Below are 27158 nucleotides of genomic sequence, written 5' to 3'. Positions count from 1 at the left end.
AGCTGGGGATGTTTTTTTAGTGGAAAATGCTTTTGTGTCATAGGAAGAAGAAAGTTTCTTAAGGTTTTATAGATAAGCAATTGTAGAACTCTAAAGTACCTTTTAAAGTTTCTTTTCTGGTATGGACCTTATCCTACAAGGATACTCAAATTTTGAATTATCTTTTAAATGCAGATATGGTTCAAAATTATAATAGTTTTTTTATGTGACTCTCACACTGAAACAAATGATTGTAGTATGGTTTAAAATTCTAAGAGTTTTTTATTTGACTCTCACACTGAAACAAATGATCATTCGTTCTTGCATTTAACTTTTACTTTCAAAGTCTGGTCATACTTCTTAAGGAGTTTCGGTATTGACTGGTTCTTGGATGATAACACAAAAGATACTCTTAGGAATGGGAACCTAAGAAGGTTCTAAAAAAATTAAGAAGATATGAAGCATTGTTCCTTTTGATATTTGATGAGGTGTTTAAAGGGAAAGAAGTAACAGATTCTACAATAATTCTGTTGAAAGTGTCAAGCTAAATGTTTGTTATTTAATTGGGCTTTGAACTCAAATATTTTTGTAGGTTACATTTATCAACCTTAATTTGTGATTGGATTTGGGATGATGTTGTTTACACATGCATGCAAATGTATTGTTGGTTCACTTTTCCAATGAACTATTTTTTCAATATATCTTTGCCCTATTATTGTAAAAAAAAAAAATACTTCACGAGGATTTACGTTATTGCTTACCCGCTTAAAAAATAAATAAGATAATTATGGTTAAACTCACAATTAACCACAATTTGATAATGTCAAATCTATTAAATTGAACATTGTGAAAGATGCTAGTTCAAAGACAATCTTGTTGCGCCTTTTTTTTCTTTAAATATGGAAATTTTTTATTATTAGATAAATAGTATTACATTAACTAGTTGGAAGCCTAACAAGCTAAGCTCCAACAACGTAACGTACTACTACATTAATTGAACAGGTTGTCGTGCTATCCTACCAGCGAGCCTAATGGGTAACCTAGCCAATGGAGTCGAAGCAGATGGAGGGATAAGATTGTGTTACAAGGGGGGCAAGCTAACTCTACCATGTTAATTCCTGCAATATTACGCCATTGGTGCTCGAACCTGGGACAACCTGGAGCGCATGAAACTTTGGGAAACGAGGATGACCAGCTGAGCTGGGTGCCCATTTTTTATTTTGGCTTCGATCCTACTATTTTTATACTTGTTCTTTTATGCCCTCCCACAACTAAATTTCTAACTTCGTCCATTCATATACCATTTTTTTTTAAGCATGAAGATAAATAAAAGGAGTTAAGTTACAATATTTCGTGGTTATGTGATGCCCACTGAATCATGGAACATAATTTGACTAATAAAAGATGGGATTTCCTGGTCCCATGTTTTAGTTGATATATTCCCTGTTTGACTTCCATCCGCTGCATGATTGGATAACCCGTCTGCCGCCTGATTTCCTTCCCTGTAGTTGTGCTGAATAACCGCATGTGGTATTTGTCGAAATTTGGTTTTTATTTCTTCTATCATTCCATATGTGCCAAGGTGGTGGGATAGAGGAATTGATGAATCCCAAAAGGTTCTCTGAATCGGTTTCAAAGAGAACTCTTGGCCATTTTCTTTCTATTGTTGTTCTTGATGCTAATAGCAGAGCCCTGGTTTCTACAGTTAAGGCAGTCGTGATTCCTAGTGGTTGGGATAAAGCCATCAAACTTCGTGCGTCAGAATCTCTGCATATAAATCATGCCCCCGCAAATCCCGGGTGACCTCTAGATGCTCCATCTGTGTTAATCTTAATCCAATTTATTTGTGGGATTGACCATCCTATCGATATTGTTGAAATTCTTTTGTCTCTCGTTGGATGGTTAAATAGCGGTGCATCTCCTAGCATGATTGGTGGTGAATAATGTATTGCTCCATAGGATTCTTGTTGTAGTTTTTGTGCCCATTATAGGATTTCTCCCGAAGTTGTTTGCTTTTGTTGGTATATTAGGTTATTCCTAGCTAGCCATAAGGTCCAGAATAGAAAACAGAAAGAGGAGATTACAGAAGTTGATGCAGGTTGTTGCAGGATTTGTGAAATGGTCGTCTGAGGCGAAATGGTGAATGTGGAGTGGGGTTTGGGGTTTGATGAGGTTGATAGTTGAGTGACTAAGGTGTTCCAAGTGGTAGTTGTCGTAGGACAGTGAATTAGAATGTGGATTGCTAGTTCTGGATCAGTGTTGCATCTAGGACATGTGTCTGAATTAGTCAGATGGATGTGATGTAAAAGAGAGAAGGTTGGTAACCCTTGATTGATGGCTTTCCACATGAAAAGCCGAATTTTTGGTGGACATGGTAAAGTCCATAAGAATTTGGTGGGTGGTAGAGGAGTGTGAGTTGGTTGATCATGGGTTAGACATTTGTATCCCGATGAGGTTGTGTAGTTTCCATATTTTGAGTGTGGCCAGATAATTTTGTCCTGAAGGGCATCTTGGAGTGGGAGGATGTTTATTATTTTTTGGTTTATGGTATTTGGAAGGGAGCTTAATTTTTCGTGATCCCATGAGTGAGAAATTGGGTCTATGATATCTGCTACCATTCGGATTGGTTAGAATTGTGATTGGTATATGTTTGTTGAATGTGGTATCCAATTGGCTTCTATTGGGGTTGATAATCCATTACAAATACGATGGAATACCAACTGTTGCATGGTAGGGACAATCGCTGCTAGTTGTCTCCATTGAGGACTGGAGGAGGATGGTATGAAGTTAATGCCCTGTAGGATTGGTTGTTGGTTGAGATATTTTGCACTAAAGAGACTTCCGCAGATAGAGTTAGGTTGTTCATGTACATTCCAGATTCTCTTCATGAGTAGTGTCTTATTATGATCACTGCTCTTCCTTATTCCTAATCCTCCTTCGGAAATTGGTTTTGTTATTTTGTCCCATCCTATAGGGTGAAGTTTTTTAATGGTTGAGTCATGTCCCCAGAAAAAATTCCTGGTGATACGATCTATTTGTTTATGAATATTGTTGGGTAGGTCTTGTGTTTTCATAATGTGGTTTGAAGTGAGAATTAGGGAGGTTTTGATGAGAGTGAGTCTTCGGGCTGGAATTAAGCATTTTGCCATCCATCCTCTGGCTTTCCGGGCTAATCTTTGTATAAGGGGAGCGAAGGTTTGATTGGAATCCCTTCCTTGTTTGAATTGGACTCATAGACAGGTTGGAGGTTTTGAAGTAGTCGACACATTAAAGAATTGTTGAAGTTCGTTTATTTTGGTCGGGTCTAGATTTGGGTGATGGATAATTACCGATTTAGAAGTATTAATTGTCTGCCCTACATAAGTGCTATAGGAGTGCAGAAGGGTTTTAAGGTTTTGGTTGCTCTGATTGGAAGCTTTATATGTGATTAGTAAGTCATCCACATAAATTAAATGAATAATGAGTGGTGTTTTTTTTGATATGTTGAGTCCCCGAACTGACTTTTGGTTTTGTAGGTTTCCTAGATTTGTAGATAGGATTTCAGCGCATATAATGAAAACATAGGAAGATAGGGGGTCTCTTTTTCTGATACCTAAAGTTGGGTTTATGTAACCATGGGGGTACCATTGATGTTGATTGAGTATGTAACTGTTGTGACGCATAGCATAATGTAGTCTATAAAGGCTGATGGAAATCCAAGTTTTGTAAAGGACCTTTTGACGAATCCCCAATCTAAGCTATCATAGGCTTTCTGGATATCAAGTTTGAGAGCTATTTTTGGATCTTTAGTTAGGTTAGAGGTTTTGATATGATGGAAGAGTTCTCCATCTATCTCTATGTTATCGTGTATCGATCTTTGTGGGACAAAAGCACTTTGGTAAGGGCTTATTAAGAATGGGGGAAGTGGCCTAATTCGGTTGAATAGAATTTTTGAAATTATTTTATAAGTGAGATTGCAGAGTGCTGTGGGTCTGAACTGAGATGGTTTTGATGGATGGTCGATTTTAGGTATTAGTGTTATGTTTGTGTGACTCATTAGAGGGTGAATATTTATGTTATTAAAAAAACTCCGAACCGTTGTTATCAATTGGTGATGAGTTGTTTCCCAGAAAACTTTGAAGAACTTACTTGTGTAGTCGTCTGGACCTGGAGTACTTTCTGAATTAATAGAGAAGAGAGCTTATTTGATTTCCGTTGTAGTTACTTCCTTTGTGAGTAGATCTGATTGTCTGGGAGTTAATCGTGGTCTAATATCTTTGAAGAGATCTCCATTAATCATTGTAGGTGGTGTCGTATATTGCTGAGTGTAGTGATCTAGAATGAGTTGAACAACGTCTTCCTTCTTGTTAATCCAGTTGTCTTGTGGGTCTTGTAATTGTTGTATATTGTTACAGGCTATGTGGATGGTATCTTTAGTTTGTAAGAAAGTTGTGCTGAGATCACCAGATTGTAACCATTGAATCTAGATCTTTGTTTCCAGTATGTCGCATGGTATTGTAAGAATTCTACATGATCTATTCTTAGTTGTTATTCTTGATGAAGCCAGAGATCAAGGGAGGGCCCGATTGGGTTTCACATTGATGTTGTGCGTGTTTTATCTTGGTTGTTGATTTCTTGATCATAGTTGGTAGGTGGCCAAAGGTTTGTTTGTTTCATTCTAAGAGGATTTGTCCGGTTGTTATGAGTTTTAATTGGAGGTCTAGGTTAGGTTCACTATCTTGTTGTTTCTCTCATGCCGATTCGACTATTTTCTTGAGTTGGCGATGAGAGATCCATAGGTGTTCAAATTTGTGGTTTTTTGTTCCTTGACAATCCATTGCTTTCCTTTATAGTAGTATTGGGGCGTGATCTGAATCTATTCTTGGAAGATGAGTAATTGCCGCATGTGGATTTGCCGTTCGCTAAAGTTGGGTTGCTAAAGCTCTATCTAATCTTTCTAGAATGTTATCTTGGCCCATTTGGTTGTTTGTCCAGGTGTAAGGATCTCCTCGAAATCCCAGATCTATAAAACCCATTTGATCCATGTGAGTGAGAATAGGTTGATATTGAGCATATGTTACTTGTCTTCCTCCTTTTTTTTCTGATTGCTCTAAGACGTCGCTAAAGTGTTGTAATATTAAGATTGCGGTAAATAAGAATTCGTTGCTCGGACTTGAATAGATTTAAAAACAAAAATATATACAAAATTGTCACAGGATCAAGAGATACTAGGACTCAGGATTTCACCAATTCTTATACTCATGCGATTCATGTATTTATTCTAAACAGTTATAACTTCTAAACATCGACTCTTTATTTGCCAAAATAGATTTTAAAAATATTAAGCGTAAATCTTAAGCATGGCCTATCAAAAGGATTAGTCCCAAGCATAAACCATCAAATGAAATCACAAATAATTAAGAAAATCATAATTCAATTCATAATAATGCAAATAGTCATAAAAGAATTAAATAAAAAATTATTCATGCATAAAGAATGGTTTCCTCCATCATCCCAGTATTGGGGTTTAGCTATTCATATCAATCACACACTCAACATATTAATTCAAAGCTCAAAGTGTGATTAAAAGAGTCAAAAGTTATAAAAATAGAAGTTCTGAGGCTCACAAAACGCGTCCAGAAAAGAACGACAACAGAAAACTGCAGCGAACTGCGACACCTCTCTTCTGCTGTTGAGCTGCTGAAAATAAGACTGTTCTGGAGCTGCTGAAAATAAGACTGTCCTGGAGAGTCTGTTCTTCGTGTTCTTGAAGCTTTTTAATGGCAGCAGCAGCAGCAGGTGAACATTGCTGCTACTCATTCTTCTTCGCTCCTCCTGGCTCTGGCTCGACCCCAAACTCTTGATCCCTTTTCTTTGACCTATCCCGAGTCTATTTATATGTAACCTCACGGTTAAATCTCAAGGAAATATCTCTTTCTTTCTCTGCAGATCACGGTCTTTATCTGGTATTTCTTTTCCTGTCAAACTCTCTTCTACGCGGCTGTTGGTTGTAAAACTCCCTAAGATAGAGCAGCAATCCAATACAAGATATTCTGGCCACGTAACTTCTATAGCTAAAATCAAACAGAACCCGTAATGACTCATGGCTCTGTTTTGCTCCACACGATCAATTCTGGTCCTTCAAATCACCCCTGTTAGCTTCCTATAAGTCCATAGAATAAGCCCAAACATTTCCAGCCCTTTAATCTCCTTAAAACTACCCAAACAATTATATCGAAAATCTTCCAGGCGTGAGAACTAGTTTCCCGCCAAATTTTACGTTTCAAATGTTGAAGATGGGTTACCCCCTAACCAGTCCTGGTGTCCCTTTAGCAGCTGCCTGGAAATGGGTCACCCCTTAGTAATTAGGTTACCCCTTATCCAAAATCAAGGGTCCGTATAGCAAGTGTCATCTGGGGCATTTTCCGCACTTTTTTCGGGGTTCCTCCGGGGTATTTCTGGGGTACTTCCGGTACACTTCTGGGGCGCTTCCGGCACTCTATCAACGGAGGTCCAAACGCCGCATTTTCAGCCAATTTCGTCGCAAATCCTTATTCTTCTAAAAACACCTACAAATAAATAAAATAACCAAATAAGTATAGAATCGAGCACTAACACTATATACAATTGAGATATATTAGACACATAAATGCGTCTATCAAATACCCCCAAACTTATTATTTGCTAGTCCTCGAGCAAATCAAAACTATAAAATAAAATCCTAACTCACTGTCGCAGGCATCGTCGATTGCATTTAGCGTATGCAATAAGCCTTTAAACCCCTAGGTGGCCCTAGTGGCCGAGTTATAGTCTCGGGAGGGCTTACAAGAGATATACCCACAAAACCTGTACTCCAGACCTTAGCTATCTACGCAGAACCTTGGAAGGCACTAAAGAATCTCCTTGGTTGGCATACTTATTGACTACAGGAAGAAGTACCCTTATGCGAAATTCCGATTGATGTACACGAGTTTGCACTCAAGCATACTAAAATTCATATAAAGTGACAGAGCTCTACTCAGATAGTTGCACTATGGACATCATATTCGGAGTCAAAACTAATCACATGGATAGATCAAGAAGATGGATATAGATAAACATATATGGTTTTGATGTTTACTAAGTGAACGACGTTTCCCATATCTGTCTGAAGGCCTCCGCCAAAATGAACCTATCCTAATGGATTGAGATACTAGTCTGACTAATATCAACACACTGGCATATACAAGGGTACCAGTGGTGGATAACCTAACTCTAGGTCAACACAACTGGCATATACAAGGGTACCAGTGGTCGACTTTATTGAATTTATTCCTTTTGGTCAAATGGTCTGGTCTCAATTTTTTTTTTCTTTTTCTTTTTTCTTTTTGGTAACTACAATTTTTTTTCATCTCTTTTTTTTTTCAATTTTTTTTTTCTTTTTCTTTTTCAACTTTTTTTTTTTTTGATATCTCAATCACTCTAATTCACCCTACCATTGGTAACAACTTGAATCGTGGGCCCCACCTATCACTTAGAGAAACATAGTTTAAAAACAAAATAAAATAAAAATAGAAGTGAAAAGGACTCAACGAGATATGGTGAAACTATCATGTTATTTCTAACACCTGAGCTCTGTGCTTTTATGAATAGACTCTTCTAGATGTTGCCATCTAATCAGATTGGTTCCTCAACTCCTACAATCAAAATGCTTCCATCCACTTAGATTAGTTAGTGCAATCCTAAATAGGCATAAATTTCTAAGCTCTGGAGTTTATTTATTCATACTGCAACTAAAAAGTTTCTCCCATACCCCCAAACTTAAATCTAACATTGTCCTCAATGTTCTAAAGATGAAATTAAAAGCATGAACAAGGAGAAATTGTTACCATTTGAAGCAAAAGAGATAAGGAAAGATATTACCGTGTTGCATGAGATTGGGTTAACTCCCAAGAAGTGCTAAGTTTAAAGTCTTCAGCCAGACATAGAAAAGGTTTAGTCAACTCGAACCGTATAACAGTAGCCGGAATAACTGTGGGTCTTTAAAACCAAAAAGAGATGACAAAAGGAAACTGCAGTGAACCAAGAAAATGTACAAGAATACCATGCCCTTACCTAGTTTCTGTGTAATTATCGCTAATTGCGGTTCATGTTCAGGTTCTATGAAAGGGTCTAAATAGAATATTTTCATTGGCTGCGTTTCTTCATAGATGGGATCCGAATCACTAGGTCTTAGAGTCTGTAAAAACTCAAATACGAACTTAGAATCACGAAGTAATAACCTAAATAATTTCGATCCTCTAAGTCAATCAGATATGACTTACAAAGTTGACCACAGTGAGAGTAGTGGTCATTCCTAGGAAAATGTGTCGATTCTATTAACCTAAAGTACTTAAGAACTCGGAGACTGATAATCACCCCCAAACTTAGAGTTTTCAGTGTCTCTAGTTAGACTAGTCACAATCTCCCTAATTTCTAGGTCATCAGATTCCTGAAATGGGCAATTGATTCTTCTAAGTCAGGATCATCCTCATTAATCTCTACGAGTTCATCTAAGACTATTGTTTCTAAATCGTACGACTCTAAAACAGTATTCTCAGGATAAAACCGTTCCTCAAAACCATCATCGATTACAGTTTCTAAATCGTTCGACTCGAAAACAGGAGTCTCAAGATAAACCGGTTCCTCTAAACCACTATCGGCTTCGTAATCAACAGGAAAAACTACATCGTCTAAAATGGTGGAATCCCTAATCAAATCCTCATCCTTTTGAATAGGTGAATAATCATAATAATTATTTGGATTTGAACTAGAAATAATATAATCATTATAAAGCTCAATTGGATTACTAGCTTCCTGATCACTATTCCTACATATTTCATGTTCTTCATCAATACTATCCTCATCATAATCATCATTAAAACATGAAAAAGATCGAACCTCATCAAAACAAGTAGTGCTACCAATTCTAACCTTGTTATCTTGATTATGTAAATAACTATCTTCATTCTCAAGGGTATTATTGGATATACTATATTGGCAATTCAAGTAATTTCGAGCAATTCTTTCGTTCGTCTCAGCTATCCGCTTGAGGTGGTCTTCTAAAGAAGGTTCACTCATTATTGTAGTTCTTTCGTCTATAATTATACTATTCATATCAGCTAACTTACGCGTCGACTCAGCTAACTTACGTGTTGACTCTAGTAAAGAGGAATTATCAGAAGGATCATAAAAAGGCCTACTTTTCAATAGTTTGATTGTATCCTCTAGAGACGAAGAACTAGTACTATAATCTTCTTGCTCGTAAGACTGATGCATGTGTGGATAGTAATTGGGCTCACCATGGTATGAACCATAACCTTGAAAAGGTTGGCGTTCCCAACTATTATTCCCACCATGGTCATAAAAATGATGATGTCCATATTCAAATTTAGGTCGATACTCATTGTATTGGCTTCTATCATACCAGTTCGACATTCTTAATTGCAAGGGAAATCTACACAATCACAAACAAGACCAAATCAAACCTATAGAATCTAGCAAACAAAAAGAATGATGGCTCCACTTAGATTGTTTTCTAGACCAGCTTCTATTCCTTCGAAAAGGAATTTGTTACAATTTGAGCACACCCCTCTGGAATAAATCCGAGATAATGTAAGTTGAATCGAGGCGAGGGAAGCTCAGTGGAGCTTTGATACCCAAGGCCTCACCGCTATCACAAGGCGGCGCAGTCACGCATTCAACTCACAGAAACCATCATGATCTTTGAAGTGTGCTTAAAGAGCAACCAATATTTTTCGAACGAGTTTCCTATTAAGCTCGTTACCCTATTGGTCTCGTTCTATTCAAAATTTTAGGCTTAGGTTCGTGTTTGGTTTCGTTTTCCTAAGGCGGGCAAGAAGGAAACGGTGATGAAATCCGAGTCCTTATCTTGATTTGGCCAGGCCTTGCCCTTTACTAGGAAATTAAAAACAGTCCAAATTCGTCCTCAATCAATGAATCACCTTAAGGAATACAGTAACTCGCTTACAGGAGATTCGTGAGTGTTTCGATGGACTTACCTCCCGTACCAGACGGGGGATGAACCGTTGAAGTCGACTCGGGCCACGACTCCTATGTCATGTACGAACCCGAGGGGCCGAGACGATATCGTAATCGTCGTCCTTCCCTGCAAACAATTTAATTTTTTTTTATTTTTTTATTAATAATAAGACCCTTCCGTAGGGTTAAAAAATAAAAATAAAAAAATGTCCAAAAGTCCAGAATAAAGTCCAAATAAAAAGTCCAAAAATTACAAAAATTATGAAAAATAAAGCCTATTTACAAATTCTAAAAAAAAATAAATAAAATCTATATACAAAAAAAATAATAATAAAAATTAAATCCTAAAAAAAAATTATGTCTTTTTTTTTCTTCTCTTTTAGCTTTAAGCTTTTTGTTCCCAAGTTCTTAGTATTCCACTTCGAACCTGTAAATCAAAGACACAAAAAGAAACGTAAAAAGGAACAAATAATAATAAATTAAAAAAATATATTAAACCTAAAAACAGATCTATATACAAGTCCGCGTCGGCAGCGCCATTTTGTTGTAATATTAAGATTGCGGTAAATAAGAATTCGTTGCTCGGACTTGAATAGATTTAAAAACAAAAATATATACAAAATTGTCACAGGATCAAGAGATACTAGGACTCAGGATTTCACCAATTCTTATACTCATGCGATTCATGTATTTATTCTAAACAGTTATAACTTCTAAACATCGACTCTTTATTTGCCAAAATAGATTTTAAAAATATTAAGTGTAAATCTTAAGCATGGCCTATCAAAAGGATTAGTCCCAAGCATAAACCATCAAATGAAATCACAAATAATTAAGAAAATCATAATTCAATTCATAATAATGCAAATAGTCATAAAAGAATTAAATAAAAAATTATTCATGCATAAAGAATGGTTTCCTCCATCATCCCAGTATTGGGGTTTAGCTATTAATATCAATCACACACTCAACATATTAATTCAAAGCTCAAAGTGTGATTAAAAGAGTCAAAAGTTATAAAAATAGAAGTTCTGAGACTCACAAAACGCGTCCATAAAAGAACGACAACAAAAAACTGCAGCGATCTGCGACACCTCTCTTCTGCTGTTGAGCTGCTGAAAATAAGACTGTTCTGGAGCTGCTGAAAATAAGACTGTCCTGGAGAGTCTGTTCTTCGTGTTCTTGAAGCTTTTTAATGGCAGCAGCAGCAGCAGGTGAACATTGCTGCTACTCCTTCTTCTTCGCTCCTTCTGGCTCTGGATCGACCCCAAACTCTTGATCCCTTTTCTTTGACCTATCCCGAGTCTATTTATATGTAACCTCACGGTTAAATCTCAAGGAAATATCTCTTTCTTTCTCTGCAGATCACGGTCTTTATCTGGTATTTCTTTTCCTGTCAAACTCTCTTCTACGCGGCTGTTGGTTGTAAAACTCCCTAAGATAGAGCAGCAATCCAATACAAGATATTCTGGCCACGTAACTTCTATAGCTAAAATCAAACAGAACCCGTAATGACTCACGGCTCTGTTTTGCTCCACACGATCAATTCTGGTCCTTCAAATCACCCCTGTTAGCTTCCTATAAGTCCATAGAATAAGCCCAAACATTTCCAGCCCTTTAATCTCCTTAAAACTACCCAAACAATTATATCGAAAATCTTCCAGGCGTGAGAACTAGTTTCCCGCCAAATTTTACGTTTCAAATGTTGAAGATGGGTTACCCCCTAACCAGTCCTGGTGTCCCTTTAGCAGCTGCCTGGAAATGGGTCACCCCTTAGTAATTAGGTTACCCCTTATCCAAAATCAAGGGTCCGTATAGCAAGTGTCCTCTGGGGCATTTTCCGCACTTTTTTCGGGGTTCCTCCGGGGTATTTCTGGGGTACTTCCGGTACACTTCTGGGGCGCTTCCGGCACTCTATCAACGGAGGTCCAAACGCCGCATTTTCAGCCAATTTCGCCGCAAATCCTTATTCTTCTAAAAACACCTACAAATAAATAAAATAACCAAATAAGTATAGAATCGAGCACTAACACTATATACAATTGAGATATATTAGACACATAAATGCGTCTATCAAATACCCCCAAACTTATTATTTGCTAGTCCTCGAGCAAATCAAAACTATAAAATAAAATCCTAACTCACTGTCGCAGGCATCGTCGATTGCATTTAGCGTATGCAATAAGCCTTTAAACCCCTAGGTGGCCCTAGTGGCCGAGTTATAGTCTCGGGAGGGCTTACAAGAGATATACCCACAAAACCTGTACTCCAGACCTTAGCTATCTACGCAGAACCTTGGAAGGCACTAAAGAATCTCCTTGGTTGGCATACTTATTGACTACAGGAAATAATTATTGAATTGTCCGCCTCGTCTTCCAACTTTCGGGATTGTGAAATAATTATTGAATTGGAGGGTTTGTGATAATCTCCTCATGTGTTGGTCATTAGCTAATGTTTCAGAAAGAAACAATATGGTAGGTTTATGAAGAGAGACCAACCCTTTTAAATGTTGAATTGAGGTTGGGATGTTTATGCCTTGACAATTCCAGGCTAGAATAGTCATTTTGAGGATTTGCTAATTGGTTTAAATGGGCTTTGTTGGAGTAGTTTAAATGAGAATATTGAGATGGAAAGGGAGAGAAAGGCTTAAATGGGCTTTCAAGGAAGAAAAGGCCAGCAAAATGAGAAAAAACGGGTGAAAGGATTCTGATGCTAAGAAAGAAAAGGATGAAACAAAGAAGAATTTTTTGGGTTCACAGCAAAAGCTAAGAAAGAAAAGTAGATATGGAATTGAATGGAAGAAAAAAACAGAAGACAAAGAGAGGAAGTATTCACTTCAGATAAAATGAGCAACAAAAAATAAATAAATAAATTAGAAGAGACAAAGAGAATATTTAGAATTGAACAAGATCAAACAAGGGAGCAAAATAAAGAGGAATTGTAAAATTTTAAGTGCAGAGAATAGCTAAGAGATAAAATTGGGAGCTAAACAAAAGTCACATAGGTTGAAACCGATTATAAGAGATTGCAGGAATTGAAAAAGAGAAGAGGGGATTTAAAGAAGTTAAACAAAATTTCAGATATTTAGAACATGAATTATTCATACTAACTTTGTAGGAAAGGAAAGTTTAACTAGATTAAAGCTAAACTAGAGTAGAACCAGTGTAGAAAATATAACAGGCACAAACAATACACAAATAACAGTTCAGAGAATATAGTGTTAAAGATGATAACCACATTTCATATTGTTTCATGATCTGATTATGTAAAGCCAAATAACAGTTCAAATTCTGCCTTAGGTTATGCACAAATGATAGTTTTATTCTAAGAAAGAAAGACAAGACAGAGGTCGAAAAGGCGTAAAATCAGATTATGTAGATGCATACACTACCAAGATATATATATATATATATATGTATAAAGTAGGGTACTAACAATATCTTCCTGTGAGTATTCAGTACCATCTTCTAGCTTGATTGGTTTCTTTGCCATATAAATGCTATATTTTTCCTGGTCGGACATATGGAAATCCCACCATCCTTTAAGTTGGCCAGTAAAGCCAGTAACTATGGATTCAGCAATTTGTTTTTCTGGGTTTTTAATGAGTCTAGAAGCAGAAGCATACATCGACATTTGTCTTATGATATTTACTATTTGGTATTCTGTCATACCATTTATGTTCCACTCAACTATGGATCTTCCATCAAACGAAGTCTGATTCCAATTATAATCTTCTTCCAGTTGTAAATCTACCGATGTTGGTCTAGGGTAATAATTTCTAGTAGGAACTGTCGGTGTATATTTATTTTTTCCAAAAGATATTTTATTAATGTCATCAGAATTGTTGTTAATATTACCAGAATTTGATGAATGAAAAATTTCTTCCAGTTCTTCTATATATATATCACTGTATTCTTCGTGTTTGGACAGAACATTTATTCCTTCTTTTGATTGTTTGAATGTTTTAGATGGGACTGAAGCAGATAAGCTTAATTTTCCTAGCTTTTCTACTAGTGCATCTACAAAGCTATTATCTGGGTTGGACAACCTGAAGACATTTGGATCTATTATTGGGTTTGGTTTAAATAATAATCCACTAGATGGTGACGGATTAAGTTTAAGCTCATTAGGTTGTATATGTTGGATTTTATCCTTGTTTAACAAGCCTTCAATTCTTGTCGTTTGTTTTCCTATTGAATGTAAATATAAATTGGTGTAGTTATTTTGTTGTATTAACTGACCAATATCTTTATGGTTAGCTACTGAATCAGTTCCCTTATGTTCTAATTTGTATGGGGCTGCTATAGCACCTTTGATATCAAGGACTACTTCTGGTGGATGGATTGACTGAATAACATTTCCATCTTTTGTCGTATAAGATTGAAACTGGGTTTCCAACATATTAAGCGATCTCTTATATTTATTTAAATTGTAAGTTTTGGTAAAATCTTCAAACCAGGTAAAAAATGGGTTTGGATTTTTATTATGACTTAAGTATAGAGCATAAGTTTTATATATTCTTGTTCTTCTATTAGAACTAAAGTTGGATTCAAACCAAGCCCTTTTATTTGTATTTTCGAAACTATGATACTCTTTTCGAAGTTCTTGTAAATCCAATGATGGTTTTTGGATCACATTTATCTCAAATTCTAGATCGGAGAATGTCGGTTCTACTTGTTCAGGAATATTTCTAACCGTAGATTTTGGAGTTTCTACTTTATAATAAGGTTTATTAACCTGATGCGCGGTTTGTTTAACTCCTTATATAATAATATCATTTGGGTCATTTATAAAATTATGAATAAGATCTGTATAAGAAGAAGATGCTACAGATGGCCTTGGTGCACTTCCCTCGCCTTCTGATATCTTAAGCCTAGTTTTCCTGAAAGATGTAAACTGTATTTCCACATCTCCATCTTCATATTCAATTATTTGTTGGAGATTTTTGTTTTGGCAAGGCTTTGCTGGAACTTCTACCTGTAAAGTCCACTTTTCAGGGAGGGTAACCTGATCCCACTTTATGGTTCTGGGAATAACTGTATGGGCTTTACCAATATTGGTATGAAAAAGAGTAGTCTGACCTTTTGTGTCATAAACTTGAGCATTAGGACATAAGGTATTCATAACCTTATAATATATTCTATACACAACGGCTAAGTTCTGCGACCCTGCGACCATATCAAACCCCTGAGTTCTAACATTTAAAGTTAGAGTTTTAAGGAGTCCTGGATCAGACAGAGACACCGAAAAATTTGGGAAACAATTAAAATAAATTGGACCTTCACATAAGGTGGACTCAATAATTCCTAATAATGAATCAGTGAATTTATTGTGTCTACAATCCCTGACACATAAGAGTACAGAATTATTTAATCTTGTCCTTGTCAATGGTTTTACGGCTATTTGGATTAAGCCTATATGAAGATAATTAAATCTTTTTTGTTTATGATCTTCTATCATTCTAGGAGAGAAAAGCTCAAAATTATCATTCGAATCAATTATAGATATGGTCTTTTCTACAGTTTTAATTGCGTAATCGCTTCTGAATTGAAAAGATCCTTTCTTATATACTTCATTAACTGGAACTTTAGGAATATTCCAATTTTGTAATTGTTTTTCGATGTCATGCATTATGATCTCTTCTGAATTAAGGGTTATTTTATTTTTCAAACTATTTTTCTTTGAAAACGATCTGACAAAGCTAGCCATAATTAGGGTTTATAAAGATGTAAACGGTCAACAAGAATCAATGCTCTAATTTTTTAAAGAGGTTTTATTTTACGAGCTCACTGCGACTAATATTTAGCACTTTATCTCCCCTTTTAAATGTCTCTGATACCAAAACGTTCCTATTTATAAATATATTATTAAAACTAATATATTATTAAAGAGGATATATATATATATATATAAAACTTCAAAACAGAATATATTATTAAACAGGCAAGAGTTAGGTGATTTTTGTGAGCAATTTGGATACACTAATACACCATCCGCGTTATTATCTAGGAAGAAAGGTACTCGACCACCTTCTCATAACAATCCTAAGACTACTAGATATCCTAATAGGTATCCATTGAAATCTAAACGACCCACTTTTAGGAAAAACAACAATAAGACACAACAATTAAATAAAAAGACTAATAAGTCACTTCCGGTCTGTTACAAGTGTGGAAAAATTGGGCATTATAGTATTAAGTGTCGTACAAAACAAAAAATAAATGAGCTTAATCTAGACGAAGGTCTCAAACGTCAATTAGAACAAGTCCTCTTAATGGACTCCGATCTATCTGAAGAGGATGAATCATCCTCCTCAGAAAATGATTCAGGGACAATTTCAGGATTGGAGGATGATGAATGTACAGATGGTTGTTCTTGTAAAAATTGTTTTCATAAACAAATATCTAGTCTAGGAATTAATGTCCTCACCAATGAAGAAAATTTTATATTAGAGTTAATTGATAAAATTGAAAATCCAGAATCAAAGCGAATAGCTTTAGAAAAATATATTGAAGTAGCTAAAAGAGCACCAAAACAAGAGAAAATCGAAACTTCTTACAAACCTTATAGTTTTAAGGAAATAATGGCAAGAGTAGAAAATCATCACATTAAAAAAGAACCATCAGTCAATGATCTTAGGGCAGAAGTTAATCAGGTTAAAGAAGAATTAAGAAATCTTAAGCAAAGAGTCCAGATATTGGAACTTCATAAACCAGTAGACTGTGCACAGTATGACTCACAAGAAGAAAACTCTTTTGATGAAATTTTACAAAACTATCAGGCTCATATTACTACACATATAGATAAACCAGAATCACCTACTAATAACCAGGATATCGAAAACATGCAATTCATTAATATAATAGATAAAGTAATCACTCAAAAGTGGTACACCTTAGTCACCCTAATCATATGAAAAGAATACCGTTTTGAAACTATGGCACTCATAGATTCGGGTGCAGATCTAAACTGCTTAAATGAAGGATTAGTTCCCGCAAAGTATTTTAGCAAAACAACCCAAGTTCTTAATACTGCAAATGGAAACAAATTGATAATTAATTACAAATTATATGATGTTGCGGTGTGTAATAATGGTATTTGTCTAGCGACACCATTTATCATGGTAAAGAATTTATCTCAATCCTGCATATTAGGGACTCCATTCTTGAATATGTTATACCCGTTAAGTATTAACAATACGGGCATTGAAGCCCTCATTCAGGGACATAAAATATTATTTGAATTTGTCTCTGAAACTAGGCAAAAATTTATTAACCAGGTTCAAGAAAAAATCAAGCACAAAGAAAAATTTTTGTTCTTCTTAAAAGAGGAGATTCAATATAAGCAAATAGAAGAGAAACTAAATTGCCCAAAACTCCAAAAACAAATCAATGATTTTAATGATCTTCTAGTGAAAGAAGTTTGTGCTGAAATCCCAAATGCATTCTGGGAAAGAAAACAACATATAGTAGAATTACCTTATGAACCAGATTTTTCTGAAAAAATGATTCCAACAAAAGCCAGACCAATTCAAATGAACAATAGATTATTAGAAATATGTAAATCTGAAATTCAAGAATTACTAGATACAGGTTTGATTAGAAAAAGTTACTCTCCTTGGAGTTGTCCGGCATTTTATGTAGAAAAAGCAGCTGAATTAGAAAGAGGAGTTCCGAGATTAGTCATCAACTATAAGCCTTTGAATAAAGCATTAAGATGGATTAGGTATCCCATTCCTAATAAAAAAGATCTTTTAGATAGATTATATAATGTTGTCATATTTTCAAAATTTGACTTAAAGTCGGGATATTGGCAAATTCAAATCGCAGAAAAAGACAAGTATAAAACTGCATTTACGGTTCCCTTTGGACATTATGAATGGAATGTTATGCCATTTGGTTTAAAAAATGCTCCATCAGAATTTCAACATATTATGAATAACATATTTAATTCTTATTCAACTTTTACAATTGTATACATTGATGATGTATTAATATATTCTGAATCAATTGAGCAACATTTTAAACACTTATAAATATTCCTCAAAATAGTAAAACAGGCCGGATTAGTGGTATCTGCAAAAAAGATGAAAATATTTCAAACCCAGGTTAGATTCCTTGGTCACAATATTAATAAAGGTACTATAATACCTATAGAACGGGCTATATCCTTTGCTGATAAATTTCTTGATAAAATCAAGGATAAAAAACAATTACAAAGATTCTTAGGAAGCTTAAATTATATAGCAGATTTTTATAAGGATTTAGCTAAGGATAGCAAACCTCTATATGCAAGATTACGGAAAAACCCTGCTAATTGGAGCAGTGAGCATACAACTGCTGTTATAAAAATCAAAGCTAAAGCTAAAGAATTGCCATGCCTAACTATAGCGAATCCAACAGCCTACAAAATAGTTGAGACTGATGCTTCAGATGTCGGATATGGAGGAATCCTTAAACAAAGGATTCATAATAAAGAGCAATTAGTAAGATATACCTCAGGTGTATGGAAATCGGCACAAAAAAGTTACTCAACCATTAAAAAAGAAATATTGGCAATAATTCATTGTGTTACTAAATTTGAAAGTGATTTGTTAAACCAGGAATTTCTTATTAGAGTGGATTGTCAGGCAGCTAAGGAAGTATTGGTAAAGGATGTTAAAAATTTAGCCTCTCGGCAAATTTTTGCAAGATGGCAAGCCATTTTATCAGCGTTTGATTTCAAAATTGAATATATAAAAGGTGAAACTAATTCTCTACCTGATTTCTTGACTCGTGAATTTTTGCAGGGGAAGCATGGACTGCCAGATAACTAGGGGAAAGGCTCCTCAATTTTCTTACCCATCTCCTAATAAAAGGAACAAAAGTAATCCTATTATGATTAAAGGAAACCCAAATAAGGGAAAACAATATTCTTCTTCAGAATAAAATTCGGCATTTATAATGTCCACATCAATACCGCTTTTAGCGGTAGAAACAGAACATGCTAACAGAGATCCTGCATAAGTTGCAAGCATGTACTTAAAAGAGCATATTTTACCACATTATGGTAAAACTAGAGAGTTTTATGAAACAATACTCATAGAGACAGGATCTATCCTTTTAACACATAACACGGCCAACAGTAATGGTAATGGTCCTCCTGCGTTCTCCAAGCTTGTTATTCTTAAGGTATTATCATACCGAGATTGGGGAATGAACCCTCATGGGTTAAAAAATTCAATGATCACCCCCATATCAAACCGAGATCATATTCTTATACTGATTATATTAAAGCATGGACACATATTTTTTGCTATCAAACTCAGAGATTCTCTCATACCTGGTATATTGGTTTTAAACTCAATACAATCAAAGAGCTACCAAATTGGTTCAGAGCATGGCTAAGTAGCTGGGGGCCATGCCCGGAGATTTTACCTGCATATATTGTAGATATGTTAAATAAGTTTATCAAGGATAATAGCCAATCTTATGATATAAGAAGATTAATGCAGTGGTTCTTTATACTGTATGAAATCCCATGGATTCTAAGATGGAATTATTCGATTCCACAAGATAATGATCCTGATTGGGATTATATCCCTTATTTAGAAAGGCAATTATATATCGAATGGTGGGATAGATATAATGCAACACATCTACAACCATCTACATTTAACATGCAGTTTGTTGCAGCTCAGCTTATGGTATCGGCATCAACCACCTCAATGCCGATGGAATTCTCAACCCACATACTCGCACTAAAGCATAGGCACGGGGACTTGTCAAAGGAAGAATTTAAGAAGTAGATTTTGGAGGCACTTGATAACGAAGATTTGGGTTCCCAACCGTCCTCGTCAAAAACCTTTGAGGAAGAAGAGATAAAATCGGAAAATACAGAAGACCTGAATGCAAATGGTGATGATTGCTTTGGAATGATTTAGGGTTTAAATGGTTCGAAGAATATAGGAAAATTCTAATTATTTTCCGGCAAAAAAAAAATAAAAATTGGTCAACCTTTCATCAACAGGAAGCAGGATCGACTCCACTATTCATCAAGGACACGTATTTGCTTCAAAATAGTAAAAGTGAAAAGGTTTAATATTTTCAAAAAAAAAAAGAAAAAAGGTAAATCTTATCTAAGATTTCCACCTTAGATATGTCTTCCACTTGTCTACCACTTATAGGTTGTTGTAATTATAGATAGGATTCTCAAAAAAGAAAATCTTATCTCTTTTGTTTCTTGCAAACTTTCCCCTATATAAATACCCGTTAAGGGAAAGGGAAAGGGCAAGTTTTTTGTTTTCAAGAGTCATTGTCTATAAGTTTGAGAGTGAAAGTTTCTAAGTGTTTCCTGCTTTGAGAGTGATAGTTTGTGAGTGTTTTCATGTTCTAAGTGTGAGTTTGAAGTTGTTTGGTGTGCTATCTATTAAGGAATAAAAGACTACTTTGTAAGTATCTCTACCCGTTATCTATGTTTTAAATTTCTTTTAATTATGAAGATTCCTTTTAATTTTCTATTAATCATTTTCTAAATTATCTTTCAATCACTATTTCTATTTATTAGTTTTAATAATATATTCTGTTTTGAAGTTTTATATATATATATCCTGTTTCAATATAAAGATTATATAAAACCTGGGAACTTTTTTATTTAAAAGGAATTATTGAGTCCATCTTATGTGAACTCAATTTGGTTTAAAAAATGGATTCAATATATATATATCCTGTCTTAAATGTCCTACCCTCAATTTTTTTTGAAGTTTTATATATATATATCCTGTCTCAATAATTCCTATATATATATCCTTCCATAGGATTTCCAGCGACTAATATTTAGCACTTTATCTCCCCTTTTAAATGGCTCTGATACCAAAACGTTCCTATTTATAAATATATTATTAAAACTAATATATTATTAAAGAGGATATATATATATAAAACTTCAAAACAGAATATATTATTAAAACTAATAAATAGAAATAGTGATTGAAAGATAATTTAGAAAATGATTAATAGAAAATTAAAAGGAATCTTCATAATTAAAAGAAATTTAAAACATAGATAACGGGTAGAGATACTTACAAAGTAGTCTTTTATTCCTTAATAGATAGCACACCAAACAACTTCAAACTCACACTTAGAACATGAAAACACTCACAAACTATCACTCTCAAAGCAGGAAACACTCACAAACTTTCACTCTCAAACTTATAGACAATGACTCTTGAAAACAAAAAACTTGCCCTTTCCCTTTCCCATAACGGGTATTTATATAGGGGAAAGTTTGCAAGAAACAAAAGATATAAGATTTTCTTTTTTGAGAATCCTATCTATAATTACAACAACCTATAAGTGGTAGACAAGTGGAAGACATATCTAGGGGATCTAAATTAGGAATGGGATACCTAATCCATCTTAATGCTTTATTCAAAGGCTTATAGTTGATGACTAATCTCGGAACTCCTCTTTCTAATTCAGCTGCTTTTTCTACATAAAATGCAGGACAACTCCAAGGAGAGTAACTTTTTCTAATCAAACCTTTATCTAGTAAATCTTGAATTTCAGATTTACATATTTCTAATAATCTATTGTTCATTTGAATTGGTCTGGCTTTTGTTGGAATCATTTTTTCAGAAAAATCTCGTTCATAAGGTAATTCTACTATATGTTGTTTTCTTTCCCAGAATGCATTTGGGATTTCAACACAAACTTCTTTCACTAGAAGATCATTAAAATCATTGATTTGTTTTTGGAGTTTTGGGCAATTTAGTTTCTCTTCTATTTGCTTATATTGAATCTCCTCTTTTAAGAAGAACAAAAAATTTTCTTTGTGCTTGATTTTTTCTTGAACCTGGTTAATAAATTTTTGCCTAGGTTCAGAGACAAATTCAAATAATATTTTATGTCCCTGAATGAGGGCTTCAATGCCCGTATTGTTAATACTTAACGGGTATAACATATTCAAGAATGGAGTCCCTAATATGCAGGATTGAGATAAATTCTTTACCATGATAAATGGTGTCGCTAGACAAATACCAGTATTACACACCGCAGCATCAGATAGACAGAGACCAACGACTGGCATCAGAGACGTTTTGGCTCTGATACCAAAACGTTCCCAGGTTTTATATAATCTTTATATTGAAACAGGATATATATATATAAAACTTCAAAACAAAATATATTATTAAAACTAATAAATAGAAATAGTGATTGAAAGATAATTGAGAAAATAATTAATAGAAAATTAAAAGGAATCTTCATAATTAAAAGAAATTTAAAACATAGATAACGGGTAGAGATACTTACAAAGTAGTCTTTTATTCCTTAATAGATAGCACACCAAACAACTTCAAACTCACACTTAGAACATGAAAACACTCACAAACTATCACTCTCAAAGCAGGAAACACTCAGAAACTTTCACTCTCAAACTTATAGACAATGACTCTTGAAAACTAAAAACTTGCCCTTTCCCTTTCCCTTAACGGGTATTTATATAGGGGAAAGTTTGCAAGAAACAAAAGAGATAAGATTTTCTTTTTTGAGAATCCTATCTATAATTACAACAACCTATAAGTGGTAGACAAGTGGAAGACATATCTAAGGTGGAAATCTTAGATAAGATTTACCTTTTTTCTTTTTTTTTTGAAAATATTAAACCTTTTCACTTTTACTATTTTGAAGCAAATACGTGTCCTTGATGAATAGTGGAGTCGATCCTGCTTCCTGTTGATGAAAAGTTGACCAATTTTTTTTTTTTTTTTGCCGGAAAATAATTAGAATTTTCCTATCTTCTTCGAACCATTTAAACCCTAAATCATTCCAAAGCAATCATCACCATTTGCATTTAGGTCTTCTGTATTTTCCGATTTTATCTCTTCTTCCTCAAAGGTTTTTGACGAGGACGGTTGGGAACCCAAATCTTCGTTATCAAGTGCCTCCAAAATCTGCTTCTTAAATTCTTCCTTTGACAAGTCCCCGTGCCTATGCTTTAGTGCGAGTATGTGGGTTGAGAATTCCATCGGCATTGAGGTGGTTGATGCCGATACCATAAGCTGAGCTGCAACAAACTGCATGTTAAATGTAGATGGTTGTAGATGTGCTGCATTATATCTATCCCACCATTTGATATATAATTGCCTTTCTAAATAAGGGATATAATCCCAATCAGGATCATTATCTTGTGGAATCGAATAATTCCATCTTAGAATCCATGGGATTTCATACAGTATAAAGAACCACTGCATTAATCTTCTTATATCATAAGATTGGCTATTAGCCTTGATAAACTTATTTAACATATCTACAATATATGCAGGTAAAATCTCCGGGCATGGCCCCCACTACTTAGCCATGCTCTGAACCAATTTGGTAGCTCTTTGATTGTATTGAGTTTAAAACCAATATACCAGGAATGAGAGAATCTCTGAGTTTGATAGCAAAAAATATGTGTCCATGCTTTAATATAATCAGTATAAGAATATGATCTCGGTTTGATATGGGGGTGATCATTGAATTTTTTTAACCCATGAGGGTTCATTCCCCAATCTCGGTATGATAATACCTTAAGAATAACAAGCTTGGAGAACGCAGGAGGACCATTACCATTACTGTTGGCCGTGTTATGTGTTAAAAGGATAGATCCTGTCTCTATGAGTATTGTTTCATAAAACTCTCTAGTTTTACCATAATGTGGTAAAATATGCTCTTTTAAGTACATGCTTGCAACTTCTGCAGGATCTCTGTTAGCATGTTCTGTTTCTACCGCTAAAAGCGGTATTGATGTGGACATTATAAATGCCGACTTTTCTTCTGAAGAAGAATATTGTTTTCCCTTATTTGGGTTTCCTTTAATCATAATAGGATTACTTTTGTTCCTTTTATTAGGAGATGGGTAAGAAAATTGAGGAGCCTTTCCCCTAGTTATCTGGCAGTCCATGCTTCCCCTGCAAAAATTCACGAGTCAAGAAATCAGGTAGAGAATTAGTTTCACCTTTTATATATTCAATTTTGAAATCAAACGCTGATAAAATGGCTTGCCATCTTGCAAAAATTTGCCGAGAGGCTAAATTTTTAACATCCTTTACCAATACTTCCTTAGCTGCCTGACAATCCACTCTAATAAGAAATTCCTGGTTTAACAAATCACTTTCAAATTTAGTAACACAATGAATTATTGCCAATATTTTTTTTAATGGTTGAGTAATTTTGTTGTGCCGATTTCCATACACCTGAGGTATATCTTACTAATTGCTCTTTATTATGAATCCTTTGTTTAAGGATTCCTCCATATCCGACATCTGAAGCATCAGTCTCAACTATTTTGTAGGCTGTTGGATTCGCTATAGTTAGGCATGGCAATTCTTTAGCTTTAGCTTTGATTTTTATAACAGCAGTTGTATGCTCACTGCTCCAATTAGCAGGGTTTTTCCGTAATCTTGCATATAGAGGTTTGCTATCCTTAGCTAAATCCTTATAAAATCTGCTATATAATTTAAGCTTCCTAAGAATCTTTGTAATTGTTTTTTATCCTTGATTTCATCAGGAAATTTATCAGCAAAGGATATAGCCCGTTCTATAGGTATTATAGTACCTTTATTAATATTGTGACCAAGGAATCTAACCTGGGTTTGAAATATTTTCATTTTTTGCAGATACCACTAATCCGGCCTGTTTTACTATTTTGAGGAATATTGATAAGTGTTTAAAATGTTGCTCAATTGATTCAGAATATATTAATACATCATCAATGTATACAATTGTAAAAGTTGAATAAGAATTAAATATGTTATTCATAATATGTTGAAATTCTGATGGAGCATTTTTTAAACCAAATGGCATAACATTCCATTCATAATGTCCAAAGGGAACCGTAAATGCAGTTTTATACTTGTCTTTTTCTGCGATTTGAATTTGCCAATATCCTGACTTTAAGTCAAATTTTGAAAATATGACAGCATTATGTAATCTATCTAAAAGATCTTTTTTATTAGGAATTGGATACCTAATCCATCTTAATGCTTTATTCAAAGGCTTATAGTTGATGACTAATCTCGGAACTCCTCTTTCTAATTCAGCTGCTTTTTCTACATAAAATGCAGGACAACTCCAAGGAGAGTAACTTTTTCTAATCAAACCTTTATCTAGTAAATCTTGAATTTCAGATTTACATATTTCTAATAATCTATTGTTCATTTGAATTGGTCTGGCTTTTGTTGGAATCATTTTTTCAGAAAAATCTGGTTCATAAGGTAATTCTACTATATGTTGTTTTCTTTCCCAGAATGCATTTGGGATTTCAGCACAAACTTCTTTCACTAGAAGATCATTAAAATCATTGATTTGTTTTTGGAGTTTTGGGCAATTTAGTTTCTCTTCTATTTGCTTATATTGAATCTCCTCTTTTAAGAAGAACAAAAAATTTCTTTGTGCTTGATTTTTTCTTGAACCTGGTTAATAAATTTTTGCCTAGGTTCAGAGACAAATTCAAATAATATTTTATGTCCCTGAATGAGGGCTTCAATGCCCGTATTGTTAATACTTAACGGGTATAACATATTCAAGAATGGAGTCCCTAATATGCAGGATTGAGATAAATTCTTTACCATGATAAATGGTGTCGCTAGACAAATACCATTATTACACACCGCAGCATCAGATAATTTGTAATTAATTATCAATTTGTTTCCATCTGCAGTATTAAGAACTTGGGTTGTTTTGCTAAAATACTTTGTGGGAACTAATCCTTCATTTAAGCAGTTTAGATCTGCACCCGAATCTATGAGTGCCATAGTTTCAAAACGGTATTCTTTTCCTATGATTAGGGTGACTAAGGTGTACCACTTTTGAGTGATTACTTTATCTATTATATTAATGAATTGCATGTTTTCGATATCCTGGTTATTAGTAGGTGATTCTGGTTTATCTATATGTGTAGTAATATGAGCCTGGTAGTTTTGTAAAATTTCATCAAAAGAGTTTTCTTCTTGTGAGTCATACTCACAGTCTACTGGTTTATGAAGTTCCAATATCTGGACTCTTTGCTTAAGACTTCTTAATTCTTCTTTAACCTGATTAACTTCTGCCCTAAGATCATTGACTGATGGTTCTTTTTTAATGTGATGATTTTCTACTCTTGCCATTATTTCCTTAAAACTATAAGGTTTGTAAGAAGTTTCGATTTTCTCTTGTTTTGGTGCTCTTTTAGCTACTTCAATATATTTTTCTAAAGCTATTCGCTTTGATTCTGGATTTTCAATTTTATCAATTAACTCTAATATAAAATTTTCTTCATTGGTGAGGACATTAATTCCTAGACTAGATATTTGTTTATGAAAACAATTTTTACAAGAACAACCATCTGTACATTCATCATCCTCCAATCCTGAAATTGTCCCTGAATCATTTTCTGAGGAGGATGATTTCCTCTTCAGATAGATCGGAGTCCATTAAGAGGACTTGTTCTAATTGACGTTTGAGACCTTCGTCTAGATTAAGCTCATTTATTTTTTGTTTTGTACGACACTTATTACTATAATGCCCAATTTTTCCACACTTGTAACAGACCGGAAGTGACTTATTAGTCTTTTTATTTAATTGTTGTGTCTTATTGTTGTTTTTCCTAAAATTGGGTCGTTTAGATTTCAATGGATACCTATTAGGATATCTAGTAGTCTTAGGATTGTTATGGGAAGGTGGTCGAGTACCTTTCTTCCTAGATAATAACGCGGATGGTGTATTAGTGTATCCAAATTGCTCACAAAAATCACCTAACTCTTGCTGTTAGATAATTTATTCTTTTGTATTTGTCTATGTAGCTTTATGTCTGAGCATAAAGCTAAACCTTCACATACAATTTCGGAAGATAGTTGGCCAAAAGTATTCGCCATACTCAATACGTTGTTGAATTTTTTTGATTTTAGTCTATTTCTAACCCTTTCAGCAAACACAGGGGGTAATCCTGAGACGAATTTCTCTTTCCAAAAATCAGAATTAGAGGAACAATCTTCTCTGCTAAACAATTTTGAGAAGAATACATCCTTGTACCATCTATAATGGGAGAGGGTAGGACATTTAAGATTAATAAGTAATTCCCTAGATCTTTCCATTTGTTGGCTATTACTTCCTACAAAGTGCAGGCCAATGGTATAAGTAGGGTACTAACAATATCTTCCTGAGAGTATTCAGTACCATCTT

The sequence above is a fragment of the Papaver somniferum genome, chromosome 6 (genome assembly GCF_003573695.1).
Source record: "Papaver somniferum cultivar HN1 chromosome 6, ASM357369v1, whole genome shotgun sequence".
NCBI classification, from domain to species: Eukaryota; Viridiplantae; Streptophyta; class Magnoliopsida; order Ranunculales; family Papaveraceae; genus Papaver; species Papaver somniferum.
Note: the sequence above shows the minus strand (reverse complement) of the source record.